At 42.7% G+C, this 13,640-nt stretch overlaps 1 protein-coding gene across 4 annotated transcripts in view; it reads right to left on the reverse strand.

The window, feature by feature from the left end:
- The window catches only part of C16H1orf159 (chromosome 16 C1orf159 homolog), a 28,352-nt gene extending 22,094 nt beyond the window's left edge, over positions 1 to 6,258 (reverse strand). For 2 of the 4 annotated variants that reach the window (XM_074560423.1, XM_074560426.1), the window contains exons 1-2: positions 6,120 to 6,258; positions 1,273 to 1,322 (exon numbers count right to left, since the gene is read on the reverse strand). The gene's annotated coding sequence lies outside the window, so the exon portion shown is untranslated. Of the gene's footprint in view, positions 1 to 6; positions 41 to 1,272; positions 1,323 to 6,119 lie in introns of those variants that run through there. The other 2 variants (XM_074560418.1, XM_074560424.1) reach the window with 2 other exon arrangements.
- Positions 6,259 to 13,640: the final 7,382 nt, after the last annotated feature.

Genomic DNA, 13,640 nt, shown 5'->3' on the forward strand with positions numbered 1-13,640 from the left:
ACTTACCGGAAAGGTCTAATCTGTCAACTCTATTGTCAGTCTGAGAGCAAGGAAAACAAAATACTCTTTTAGATCATATTATGCATTTTCTCTGAAGGGTATTTCCAGTATATCTGTATAATATTTAGGCATCTCTAGAAGTTTCTACAGCTGGGAGGAAACCACACTTCTGCTATGTTTAGGAGGTATGTCAGCATCCTGCAAGTTGAAGTCTAGCCTTGCTTTTACATGGTTATATTAATTAGATTTCTGTAGTCTGCTTCCTGTCTTGTCTCTTTCTGCACACAGCGGCCGCTAAAGCCTTCTGTCATTTCGACTTCCTGATTTGTGGCTTTTAACAATTGGTTGAGGCAGTTACCAAGATTTCCCCTAAGAGACAAAGCGAAAACACTCTCACTTTGCATGCCACGCAGCAGCTCTGAAACAAGGCAGAACGTACAGAGCACAGCTAGTCAGGTAGTGATTTTCTTCAGAGAGATTTCTGCTCTATGCAACAGCCGCCGTTAAACAGAGGTGTTCTGTAAAGCTGCTAAAGGCACACTAGCAGGTAACCCGGTTCCTTTCATCCACGGCAGAACCGATGACCAACTCTTCTGGTATTGCTGTCTGAAAGGATGCTTTGGTAGATTTGGGGAACAGGCATGACGCTACAGGTTAGAAAGCTGGATGCCTCTGAGCATCCTCTATTCCTTATTTCTTTGACCAATGACATTTTTCAGTGAATACCATATCCTGGAGGAAAAAGCTTGGAATAGACTCATGTGGAGCATGACACCATCTGCACCAATGCTGACAAGTTTTCCCAGATCTGACCTACGATCCTGCTAGTAAATTAAAGCATCAGTTCTTATATGTACTCGCTCCTGTTTGAACTGCCCCAAGATCTTTTACCTTCTACCCTGGAATTCTATCTATTAGGCTGTTTGCCCTGACAGTGCCTCTAAATAACATAATTTCAAACATCCAGGGTTTCTCTTCACTAAGGAAGCACTGCTGATTTCAAATTGACAGTTTCAAAGCTCTACTTTTGATCAAAGCAGGAATAGGAAGGGCTTAAGCCTTTTCTCTTTCAAGTCAGCTTTAAATGATAAAACTCTACTGGTAGATTTGCTTCAATACTAAGGAAAAGCTCAAAAGCTTTCTGTTTTTAAGAAGAATATACAAGTTATTCATAAAATTCGTAATGGGACTCAAACAATGCAGACCAGATGGTAAATGATACCTCCTTTCCCAAGTACATTTGCTCATCCTGTACTTTTCCTGGAAGATTACCTGGGCGGCACACAGCTGGGCAGCCGAGCAGCAGGCCGAGCAGATATGACCTACATAAAAGAAGTAAAAACATTAGTGGCCTTGTCAAGAGAATCACTGCTAGGATTGACATAATTTTATGGCCTGCTAATCCGCTGGCAATATTTCTGTTAACTGGGGAAACGTCTTGATATATTCCTGACACGCGTAGCAACCTTTCAGGAGAACTATATTACCGGTGTAATTGGATCGATGGAGGCAGTTTAACAGTTGTCGCTCCGAGATTACTTAACTGTTAATTGGGAAATATGAAGAGGATTCCCTAACTTCTCATTGTATGATTTATGGGAATGAAAGACCTCCTTGAGAAGCATCTTTCAGTCAAGCCAAAGGATGTTTCATACGTTACCCATTTGAACAAAACATATGGGTCTCTCCACTGCCACTCCTATCGAGCAGAAGCCCTTTGCTTAAGCTTTTCTGCTCCCACTACACCCTTTACTTCTTTCATTTGCCAACTTTTTTGGGGCAGGGGAAGGCCGGGAGGGGGCAATTTCAAAGCCATTTTCATGGCCAGTTTGAAACTAATACAGCACCAAAGTAACTGGCTCTACTATTATTGTTAAACTGGGATTTTCAGTACTACCGGGATGAACGTGCCCATCACTTGATTTACCAGCTGTATTTTATTTACAAGGTTCCTTTGAACATTTTTTGCCCTTAAGACAGTGCTTTAGAAGGGAAAATGAAATCACGGCTGCTTTTTATGGTAAATCCTGAAAGTTTAAAAGCAGAAGATGAATGAAAAGCAGTCACGGACTTGATACATACAGAAGTTTCCAGAGTTCAAAAGAAAACAACAGATGGGCATAATAGCTCTCTGGGTTACAGCGGGGCACGAGATAAGCAATTGACAGGCCACATGTAGTCTGATAATGAACAAAAGGCATTCAAAAACAAGAAGAAGTTATTCTTATGTCCAAGGTCGCTATAATTTATGACAGAAGAATTCAAGTCCTTTTTTCCCCCTCCCGCTAGAACCACCTTCCTATCTGTTAATTTCACGGTGCAAACTTAGAAGTACCTTTCCATTTAAAATATTTTGTGAGTCTGTGTTTAAGACACACCAGCTGAAATTCAAGTTTCCTCCTGAGAAATACAGTTAGAAAGAGCTGAAGATAAAAGCACATGAGAACAAAAAGCAGTTCCAGAAAATGGGATCAAGTATTGATAAGAATAGTGCATCGAAACTGAAATTGTTCCTGTTCAAAAAAAAAAAAAAAAAAAACAAACCAAAACACAAACCAAGCAAAACAAACACCAAAACCAGAATCAAACCCAAGCAGCATACAATATTGTCCCTGTTGATGGTAAATGTTCTTTCTGTTCAAAATACGGAAACCGATGCTCTGTAACTGTGTTTACTGTAAGAAGTATTGCCACGCCGTCACGGGTAATCTGCTGCTGCGCTTGTGGTTTTCTTGACAGGGGCGGAAAGCTGGGAGTTCTTGTAAGGCAACCGCTTATCTGATAGCTGAATGGCTTTGCCTCTGTAACTACACTACTCTTATGGTAGTATACAAGTAAAGAATAAAAGTTTGAAAATTTCCGTTTCGTACAGTGCTTTTCAATCTTTTCTGATTTGCTACTTTTTTCCCCCCCTCTAACGGAGGGGTAGAATCCTTTCTGAAGAAAATTCCTGTACAGGAGAAAATGTTTTTCTTAGCCAAATACTGATATGTAAATCCCTTAGAAGTAATCTGCACATTCCAAGATATCCACAAACCACAGATTAGGTATGTAGGCACAGCAAGTTTATTTGGCAAGGGACTGTCATTCTTATGCCTTCCTTTTTTTGTGTGGTTTCTTTTTTTTCCCCCCTTTAATCTGTTGCTATTTCACATGTATATGAGGACTAGCAACCTCCCCAGTTCTGGAGCTATCCTACCACTTTGCAGCACATCTATATTTAAATTTGGCATTTCTAAGTCAATTCGCATCAGATGTTTTGCCATTAGGCAGCAGTTGCAGGTTGACAAGAGAGTTGTGGCATGCAAATTAAAAGCCTTTTAGGCTTCTGTCTGGAAGTTAGACATGCTGGGAATTGCTCATCACCTTTATCTTGCCTTTGCCCTCTACCTGCAGCAAGCTGGTGAGCCCCAAGGGCTGCTGCCTCGCATTTTTGGCCGCTCTTCCATCTGAGCACAGCTATCAGGCTGTAAAGTGATGCCCAGTGACTGCCCCTGGCAGCAAGGATCAGGCCGGGAGGGACCCGAATGTCATTACAGCATGACTTGGACCACGAAACAAAAACATTATTTGTTAGTTTTGTCTAGAATGATGGTAGAACCTTAGATATTAGCATATTTTGTAGTAATTTTATTAAAAAGCTTTATTCCATATTGCAATACAATGAACCTATATGCTTTTTTACCAGATAAGTGCTGATACAATTTGGAAATATTGACACTGTATAAATGAGAGCTCCAAAATTCAGCTTTTAAATGCATGAAAAAAACCTAATAGTTGAAGGTCAATACATGACAGGTAGGCGCTTTTGTATTTTCTTTGGTAAGGAACTATAATTTCAGCTTAGAAATTTAAGACCATAAATATAATGTAGTTTAATCAGTCTAAACACCTATGTGTAACCAAAGGACTATCGCCTCCAAAGCAGATTGTCCCATCCCAAATATTAAAGCTAATGTTTGCCTGGAAAAAAGTATTGAAAATAATTTCTCAGGTACAGAAACAGTTTATAGAATTAAGCAGTTTGTATCGATGATGTAATACTGATTGAAAATTCTGTAGATGCCGCTGTAGTTATTTCTCCCCCACAATCTGCTGATTTGTACCACGAGGAGAATCTAGCTTTCCACTATTTCTGTGTCGACATAGAAGAGATTCAGGGTGATTTATGATGTCTCTATTAGCTAAACTTTTCTAATCGGAGAAGTTGTACTCTGCAAATTGTACAAGTGATATTACAGATTTGGTTTTTTCTCTCCCTAGGTGTTTGTTCTTTGTTATAAACCAAACCGGTGTCTTCATATGCAAATATTTGGAAAGCAGGCAAAGGTAGGAGGTGGAAAAACATACATATTCATCATTCTTAATGAAACATTTATTTCTACACGTTTAGTTGAAGGTAAATTTGTCAAATATGATAATTATATGAATTACAGCTAATAAGGTTTAAATCTTGTTCAATTTCCACGGTTTTGCAAATATTATCTATACATTTCACACAGGGAGGCAGAAAAAGGGAGGGGGGAATCATACTTGAGGCTCTCGCTGCGAGTACAAAGATTAAATATAAGCTATATAAATATACGTGAAAGTGTATTAAAGTTTTAATGCTTCCAGTAACATATAGCTTTAATTACTATCACATTGAAAAGAGATTTTCAGTGATATATCGACTTCCATTTAAGTTTTATTAGAAAGTAAATTGCATTCTGCTTTGGTAGGGTTTTTCATTTGGCTTGATAAGCACAAAAATCGATGTCAGTGAAAGTATATCTTAGCAGTCTGAAGAGATCAGTGTGTTGTGCAGGTGTCCCGGAATGTAATATGTGCTGGCAGGCATCATGTGCTATAAAATTAACTAGAACGTGTTTGTGAATGAACGAGCAGTATCTGGGCAAGATGCACAGCAGCGGGTCTTACTAAGTTGAGGGTAGGAGCCAAGAGCCTGGTATTCTTGAGCAATCAGAAGAATTGCTACTGCATTTTAAAAGTAGCGTCCTAATTTCTGCAGCCCCTGGAGGTTTTGGGGTTTGGTTTTCTGGGTTTTATTTTTTCCTCTTGGTGACCGATTAACTTACTGGAGAACTGCTTTATGGAGCAGTACTTTTTTAAAAGATAAAACTGGTCTTAGGATAGAGTCACTAGCCATTATCAATGCAAGGTTATGGAAGAGCCTTTGGAGCAGAGGCTATAGAAAACCAGGGAAATTATTCTTGTTTCACGGCCCTTCCTAAAGGCCTAAGTTGATGCAGGAGCCTAAACATGCAAGAAAGGTTCCACAAGAAAAGTAGCTCTGCAGCTCTAAGGGCCTCTTTTGTACTAGTTTGAGTCGTTAGAGTAACTCTGCATTTATTTCTCTCTCTCTCCATGTGGTCAAGCCATCTTCCACTCTCCATGTAACAGGATAAACTGGGCATCTGCTTTTATTTCACAAGCTCTGTAGCTCCATGACATTCTCCGATGCCTTCACAACACGGCGACGCTCGCATTTGAACCTAAAGCCTCCAGAAGTACTGTTAAATGCGACCAGTGCACACAGCGTGCCACCCAAGTCGCTGCTCTTCCGGGAGCTTGGGCTAGGAGGCCGTTTGGGCTATTGGAGAATACGACCATTAAACACGGTGGACGCACATCTGCCACATGCGTATTTTTGTCTCCCCACCAGTTACTTAGAGCACCGATTCAGTAGATAGCAACTTATTTTTTATATGTATAAAATATGCATATATATTGGGTTTTATATATATCTTTGCATGTGTGCACATACGTAAAACCAGCAAAAATCACAGTCCTTTCAATATGTGAATTATATGGGCACATATACAGAGGCAACTCATCTTTCCTTTTGCACCAAAGAAAGGAGTCTCGGGCATCCCAGGCGCATCCGAGCAATTATCGGAGCGGCACAAAATCAAAAGCTACGAGGAAAATCCGCTCTGCTCCCCGGGAGAACTTCTTTATCTGGACTGATGGGAACTCCTGCATTTTCTCACTGCCTTTTGCATTGTCCCAATCCAACACATTCCTCCTTTATCAGCGCCTCTTTCACATCTGCGCTCTGCTCACAGAAGGCTCGATTGCCGAGTCACAGAAAAATCAACTCACAATTCAATACTTACAAATTGTCCAGAGCCAGCAGAAAGAGCACTAGGGCGTCTTGGAGAGAACAAGCTTGGCTTTAGGATTTCTCAAGGGGACCTGAGAGAAAAGTCAAGCAAAGAATAAATCAAGACACAGCAAAAACTCAGCTCCCTCAGCCCTTCACAACATTCGAGAGATGGATTGTTTCTGAAAAAATTACAGCACAGGAAGCAACAAGGAAATAGAATTGCGCAACAGGATTTCCTGCCAGCAGGCTTTTGTCACAGCCACTGAAACTGGGTAATTTGATGGCTCTCCTACTTACAGGAGTATGAGGTTTCTGCCATTTATTAAGCTGTCCCCGGGGGCTTACGTTTTCCGTTCCTGAGCAAGCAGTTGATGCTTTGTAAATATCTTTCTCCTATCCAGGAAATTCATAACATACTTCAAAAGGCATGCATGTAGCGCTGCAGGAGGAGGAAGGAGTCTGGCATCTTTTTCCATTGCTTTTATGAAAGTAAGCAATTCCAATAGTTTTTGGGAACAGCAGCACCATGACGCCCAGCCTCAGATCCTTATCTCTGGATCTCTCCATTACAGCTCAGGGCAATTTTCTTTCAGCTATTCTCACAGCTGAAAGCTTAACAGAATTTGTCTAGGAAAAGCTATTACCTCTTCCTACAAAACCTCACTTTTGCACTCCCAGACTCTCCCACAAATTCAGCTTTAAGCTGTTGTCTCGAATAACAGGAGAAATCCATTGCTAGCTTTGGAAGTCATATTTTGATTTAAGTCAATTCATCTTATGACAAGAGAGGCTTATAGAAAATAACTTGTCCACTAGGTTTAGCTACCCAGTACACATACTAGAAGGGAAAAATCACTTTGAAGAGTCAGCCACGACAACCTTGTGCTATCTTCCATAAGACTTTACTGAGTGACATGGCTTCCATCAAACAGAATCCACCACCTGCTTCCATCCTGCAGTTCCCAGCCTGTCAGTTAAGACATTAATGGACATCAAAGTTATAATTACAACTCACTTTCTTCAAATTAATCTTCCAGCACTTGATTAGCACTGTCCCGTCTTCAGTTCATTAAAAAAAAAAAAAAGGACACAAGAGAGAGAAGGAAAAAAGCCTTCCTAGCCCTGGCCTTCCCTATTTATACTCCAGTCCTCCCAAATTAACACCTACTCAATGGACACACCTGCAAGAGCTTGCTAATCAGATCGCTGATCTGGATTTTTTTTTAACCCTATGCTTGCCTTATATTAAGCAAAAGATACAATGATTTCTCTCTTTTCTTCCCCCTTCTCTTTTATTTAACAGCTATTAAATCTCTCATTCTGTACCTCCAGTTTTCTGGGTCCAGAAGCAACATGTCATCTCCACATGCAGCAGTATTTAAGTATGACTTTGATCACAGTAAATACAAACAAATAAGAGAAGTAAACAAAAAAGATGTTCTGTGAGTATCTGAGTGTTGATAAAGATTCTAGAAGGAAAAGTAAATAACTAGACCCAGGGTAAAGCATAAACAAGAGCATGGCAAATCAATATAACACAATAAAATAATTAAGGAATTCATCTGCCGGTTTATGAAAACGTGTGCTTAACTCTTCAGAGAATGAAACCGAATACTCGCCCTAGTGTAATTTTTAGCATTTCGCCTCAAGAACTGAGGACGGGGTGAGTGATGGGGAAGGTATGTTCTACCCGTGGCTCTGACTAACTCTCCTGTGCCCGCAGCCGTAGCTCCAAGGGGTCTGGTGGGCACTGGCACCTGGTGGAGTTTCTGCCAGCTGCTTGTTCCCATCCTGCGTGCTGCACCAATACAGCACCAGCCATGAGCACTGGGAACCCAGGCCCCTAAACCAGTCTGCTCTTCCCCTCCTGCCGTGGTATTCCTTCCCCGTCCCTTGGGGCCACGGCAGAGATGAGGCGGTGCCTGTTTCTCCAGGGCTGGAAAGCCAGCAGGTGACATGCATCCTTGCAGAGACACACGGGAAGCGAGCAGAGGAACCAGCAATTTTCCAGACACCTACTCATGGCTGCAAAATCCCTGCCATCCAATACCAGCATATGGCACTTGGGATCTCCCGCTTGCTGGAGGCTCCGCGCTCAGAATGACATCTCTAGGGCAGCAGTAGTTTAAACTGCCTCAGCACACAGTGGACAGTGTGGGTTTAAAAAGCTCTCTTACAACCAGCCATATCTTGTTACAAGCGAAAAAACGGAATGAATTGCGTTGTATTTTTGTTTCCTGGAGGTGGGTGCTTCTGGGAGGTGAGCGTGGGATCAAAATCTCTGAGTCGAAGTGCTCCGTGCAAAAAAGAAATTCCTGAACAAAAGAGGCTCGGAGCCTGTCGCGTTTGAGCTCTCAGCTTCTCCTTTGAACAACTTTTCTTTTCCTTTCTCTGTCACTGTAAATGCTACAGGGATAAGCCAAGGCTCTCTGTGGTTCTTATAGCGCACCACCTTTGAGCACCACAGTTGCAAAAATAAAAACTGCTGCACTCTCTCTTGTTACTAATAATGAGACTAAGTAGGATGTTTCACCGTTTAAAGAAAAACCATGGAGATGACCCGTCTCTTCTGCAAATGCTTCATCTGTCTTTTCTAAAGTGACTCAGTTTGTAAGTGGTGCAGCACCATCTCACCCACTGATCAGGCAACAAGATCTTATTTTTATGACATCGCAGCCTGTTTCCAGGACTATAATTCTCCCATCAGTTCGGCATTGTGATCGTACAACACTGTAGACGTGAAAGGAGTAGCTGTCGTTGGGTAAGGCAGGCCGCTGTATGTCATTTGAGCTGCCTCAAAAACATTTAAAATAAATATGAATGCTGCACGAAATAAAAAGAATATAGCAAAAAAAAAAATTGTTACAATGTATTTTGCTGTAGAATTCTCGATTATAGAAAATAGCAAAAAAGCAAGAAATGGAAAGACAAATCTTCCTTAGGTTTGAGAAAGTGAAGCCCCAAGATTCCCGCTTCCCTTCAGAGATGCCAGACCTGTCAGTATTTAACTTTCTGTCTGTAAAGAGAGTGCAATGAAGTTAATAGGAATAGTCATTGATGTATTTGGGTTTGTATTCGGGTATTAATTTGAAATATTAGGTGTCATCTAAATTGCAACTCAAAATTGCCATTGGATATTATCCCAATCATTTTCGGGTCAGGGGAAAAAAAAAAAAAGCAACTGGTTCTAGAGCTTTTAAAATTTTTTGTGTCTCCCTATCTGTGCGAAGAGGTACGTGATGGACTGAACAGGGCTGTTAAAGCAGTCATTTAGCCTGGTCAGTGTGTCCATTACTGGACCAGTGCTGGAGCCATGAACCAAACTGGCACTGGAGCCACACTTTCAAAAACTGTTTTACACATAGCACAGTGGACTGAGACACTTTTATTATGCCACAGCTCTGAAGAAATACGTAACAGATGAATTTGTAGTGCATCTCACCAATCCGCAAAGCAGCAGAAGTATGCTTTATTTGTTTTCTGCTCCATTTTTTGTCACCGTCGTCACAGTTCACTGAGACCTTCCTAGGTTGTTTTTTTTTAACCTCATCTCTGTCTCCCTGATGTCAGTTTTGATCAAAGACCCTTTTATAACACAGAGACGTGTCCCCTCCTGACACCTGCATCATAGCCAATATTTATTTCCCTTGTGGCAACTGTGTTAAGTCCAATTTGGGCTGTTCACAGGTCAGGAAGCACAAGATGTGGAAAAGAAAGGCACTTGGGAGACCCAGGGAAGCTTGATGCTCTTCAAAAAAATCATGTTATACCATAAATATTGATCATTAGCAAGAATGGCAAGAAGGATTACAGAAATTTAATTATTTATTTCATGTTGACTGCACAAACATTTAAGATCGCACGTAGGAAAAGCAAATTGGTACACAATTAGTTTAGCGGTTAATATCATATCCATTGCCGAAACACTCACTGTCTGCATTAGTTACATTAAAAATACATCAAAGTCCCTCCAGAGACGCTCTTCTCCCGCTTCATGTTCTGATCAGTGAGAACTATTTACTTGAGGACTAACTAAATCTGGGTGATGACCTTCCAGGGGGATGTTGCCTGGGTAATTCTATAGCTGGGAGAAGGTCCGGAGAAAGGGATGGGAAGCCTGCAACGCAAAGTAATTGTGGGAAGGCTGGAGGCCAGTCCCTCCCTGGCATAACTTCAATCGACATATCTGTTCTGATATCTCCCTTTCACAAAAGGTCCACGGCTAAGCAAGAGAGCTTAAATATCTTCACCGATGTATTTCACAGAGGCGGAGTAGTGGTAGGAGGAATCTCTAAGGCGCGCAGCTTGTGTAATATCTTGAGGTGCGTACATCCATCTGACATCCTTGAAAGCTGAATTCAAAATCCGGGCTCCAGGGGTTTGCTACCTCAGATCCGCAATCTAGAACTTCACCTTTCATCTTGCTGCTAGGCGGAGGATTTCTATGGAGAATTTTTTACTCGGAATGAGTGGCAGGGCATGATGCTGAATTCATCTGAGAGCCAAAGGTCTGTTCCCAGAAACGGCTGAGCATCCCCATTTTCCACTGAACTCTCTGTAAGTAGTTGTTATTTAGCATAGGATTAGGCTTGAAGGAAGTGAGCGTAAAATAAACCCACAAACATTTGCATTTCATATGTAAACTAGAATTAGTATCCATATTAACAGATGGAAAATGGTTTGCACTGTGAATACAAATACTGTAATGTTCCTCTGTGTTTTCCCACATGCATAAGGGATTCTGCATTTCCATTATTTGCAAAGGGCCAAATCCCACAACCCTCTTCCAAGTTCCTACTTCCCCATGCTGGGACAGACAGCCCGTGTCTGGACAGTGTTCCTGTCCGGTAATTACACTGGAATATTGTTGTTATGCGAGCACTGACAGGCGCCAGTGTGAAGTGCTGAGCAAAGGATACAGGGCACACAATTTAGGGCATGCCGTGTACAAAGACCCCGGTAGGATGATGCATTCACCTGTGCAACTGTGTGCGTGCACGTGTATGCGTACGGAAGGCAAAGAGCTGCCCCAGGAGACACCAAGGCTGCCCAACCCAGTACAGGTTGGGGGTGACCTGCTGGAGAGCAGCTCTGTGGAAAGAGACCTGGGAGTCCTGGGGGACAACGGCATGACCATGAGCCAGCGATGTGCCCTCGTGGCCAAGAAGGTCAATGGTCTCCTGGGGGGCACCAAGAAGAGTGTGGCCAGCAGGTGGAGGGAGGTCATTCTCCCCCTCTGCTCTGCCCTGGGGAGGCCGCACCTGGAGTGCTGGGTCCGGTTCTGGGCTCCCCGGTTCAAGAAGGACAGGGAACTGCTGGAGAGGGGACAGCAAAGGGCTACCAAGATGCTGAGGGGACTGGAACACCTCTCTGATGAAGGAAGGATGAGGGATTTGGGTCTCTTCAGTCTGGAAAAAAGACAGCTGAGGGGGGACCTTATCAACTCTTATAAATACTAAAAGGGGGGGTGTCAGGAGGATGGGGCCAGGCTCTTCTCAGTGGTGCCTGGAGACAGGACAGGAGGTAACAGGCACAAACTTGACCATGGGAAGTTCCACCTAAACATGAGGAGGAACAACTTTGCTGTGAGGGTGGCAGAGCCCTGGCACAGGCTGCCCAGAGAGGTGGGGGAGTCTCCGTCTCTGGAGACATTCCAACCCCACCTGGACGCATTCCTGTGCCACCTGCTGTGGGTGACCCTGCTCTGGCAGGGGGTGGGACGGGATGATCTCCAGAGGTCCCTTCCAACCCCCACCATTCTATGATTCTAAGCGCTCTGAGCCCTGGGTCCTCAGCGATTGTGAGCACACTGGGGAACTCCAGAACAGCCCAGTGTAAAACCACTTGTGTCCGTTGAGGATCTGGTGAGTTATCTCTCTAGACAGAGAGTTATCTCTCTAGAGGTGAGTTCTGCTCTCTCTAGTCACACACTTACGAAACACCAGCTTTTGTGACTCTACCAGTCCCTAGAGTGAACGCCAAGTGACTCAGAGTCTGAGGCGAGAGCTGCAAAGGGCTCTAGTGTCCTACTTTGCTAAAATAGCATAATAAATATGCATATGGAAAACAGTAGAAATATATTAAAAGGACATCACTCATGATTGCTCTTTCCCTTTGAATCATTAACTGAAATGATGTCTCTTGCTGGAACGCCGAGCATGAGAGTGCCTCTCCAGCTCAGATCCATATGTCAGAAAGTGTTTGGGGACAGAACCAGACCCAGGGATGAAGTTATAAATTAAAGTTTTATGAAGGCAGAAAGAACATCCTTATGTTCTTTTTATATCTCCATATAAGGGTAACGGTGATAAATTATCTGGTGCCCTAGAAGGACGTTTTACCCTTGTGCCGACACTGAACTGCTTTTCACTTTGCCTTATCTTACTGGAACTCAGTTTACATCTCTGCATCTACTGATATATTTAAAAATTCATATCAGGATATGTTTTGCATTCTTGTCCCACCACATTCTTTAGGATTGAAGTATAAATTGCTCTCTTCAGCATGGACAACTCACTAAGATATTTTTTCCTACTGTACCTTTAGCCAGTCTCACATCTGGGATATTACCGTATACTCCCTTAAGCAGTTGAATGATTAACTGTATATGTTAGTAACACAAATGAATACCAAAGTGCATATAATTACAAGAAGTAAACCCATTATGCATTGTCAATAACTGAAGTGTCACACTTGGAAAAGCATTCAGCCACTGTCTGGAGAAGATCAACTCTATCAATATTTCAGAAACTCTAGGAATGCAAAGAGAATATAGACACCATCCATAAAATCGGGATATAAAATGCCCAGAGTTTAAAAAGGAGAGCTATGATGGCATGTCCTAAGTTTTTTCATCACATCCATCGTTTCTGTGTCAGGTGGGTAGTGGGCATAGAAGAAATAATTGCTCTCTGGGGCTTTTGAGAAAAAAAAGAGAAAAAAAAAAAACAGGAAGAAAAAGATAAGAAGCACTTCCCTACCGCAAAGCTACAGGACTATGATACGGGATGGGAAAGAGAAGGAGACGGTAGGTGGAGTCCTGTGCTTGCTCAGTGCAGGAGAAAGACAGTGCCACCGAGACCAAGGTGCGATGGTGTCCTTCCCCCAGCTGGAAATTACGGAGGTTACCACGGCCACCGTTCTGCTTGCTTTGCTGAGCTCTATGGAAAAGCGTCTCCATTGATTTCTCAGGTCATACACAGGGACTGTGGGATTACATCCATGGGGATAAGAGAAGGAAGACTGCTGGTTCATCCTTGGGGATGGGGAGAACATGACACAGAAACAGAGAGCTTAGGGTCACGCTTGTCCTTGGAGATTGCTGAGAAGGTGTGTCAGTCATCTGGGCCTTCTCAAGTTGGTGGAGTCTTGCAGGGTGAAGAAAGCAAAAGGGGTGAATTCAGAACGTGCTATTTGTAACCTGAAAAGATCAGTATTAGTAGAGAGCTCCCAGGGTGTGAGCACTCACCACAGAGAAACCTGTCCCTCATCACCACCAACATCAGAGGCTTTTTTTAGTGATCTGATGGGG

Source organism: Larus michahellis, chromosome 16, assembly GCF_964199755.1.
Source record: "Larus michahellis chromosome 16, bLarMic1.1, whole genome shotgun sequence".
NCBI lineage: Eukaryota > Metazoa > Chordata > Aves > Charadriiformes > Laridae > Larus > Larus michahellis.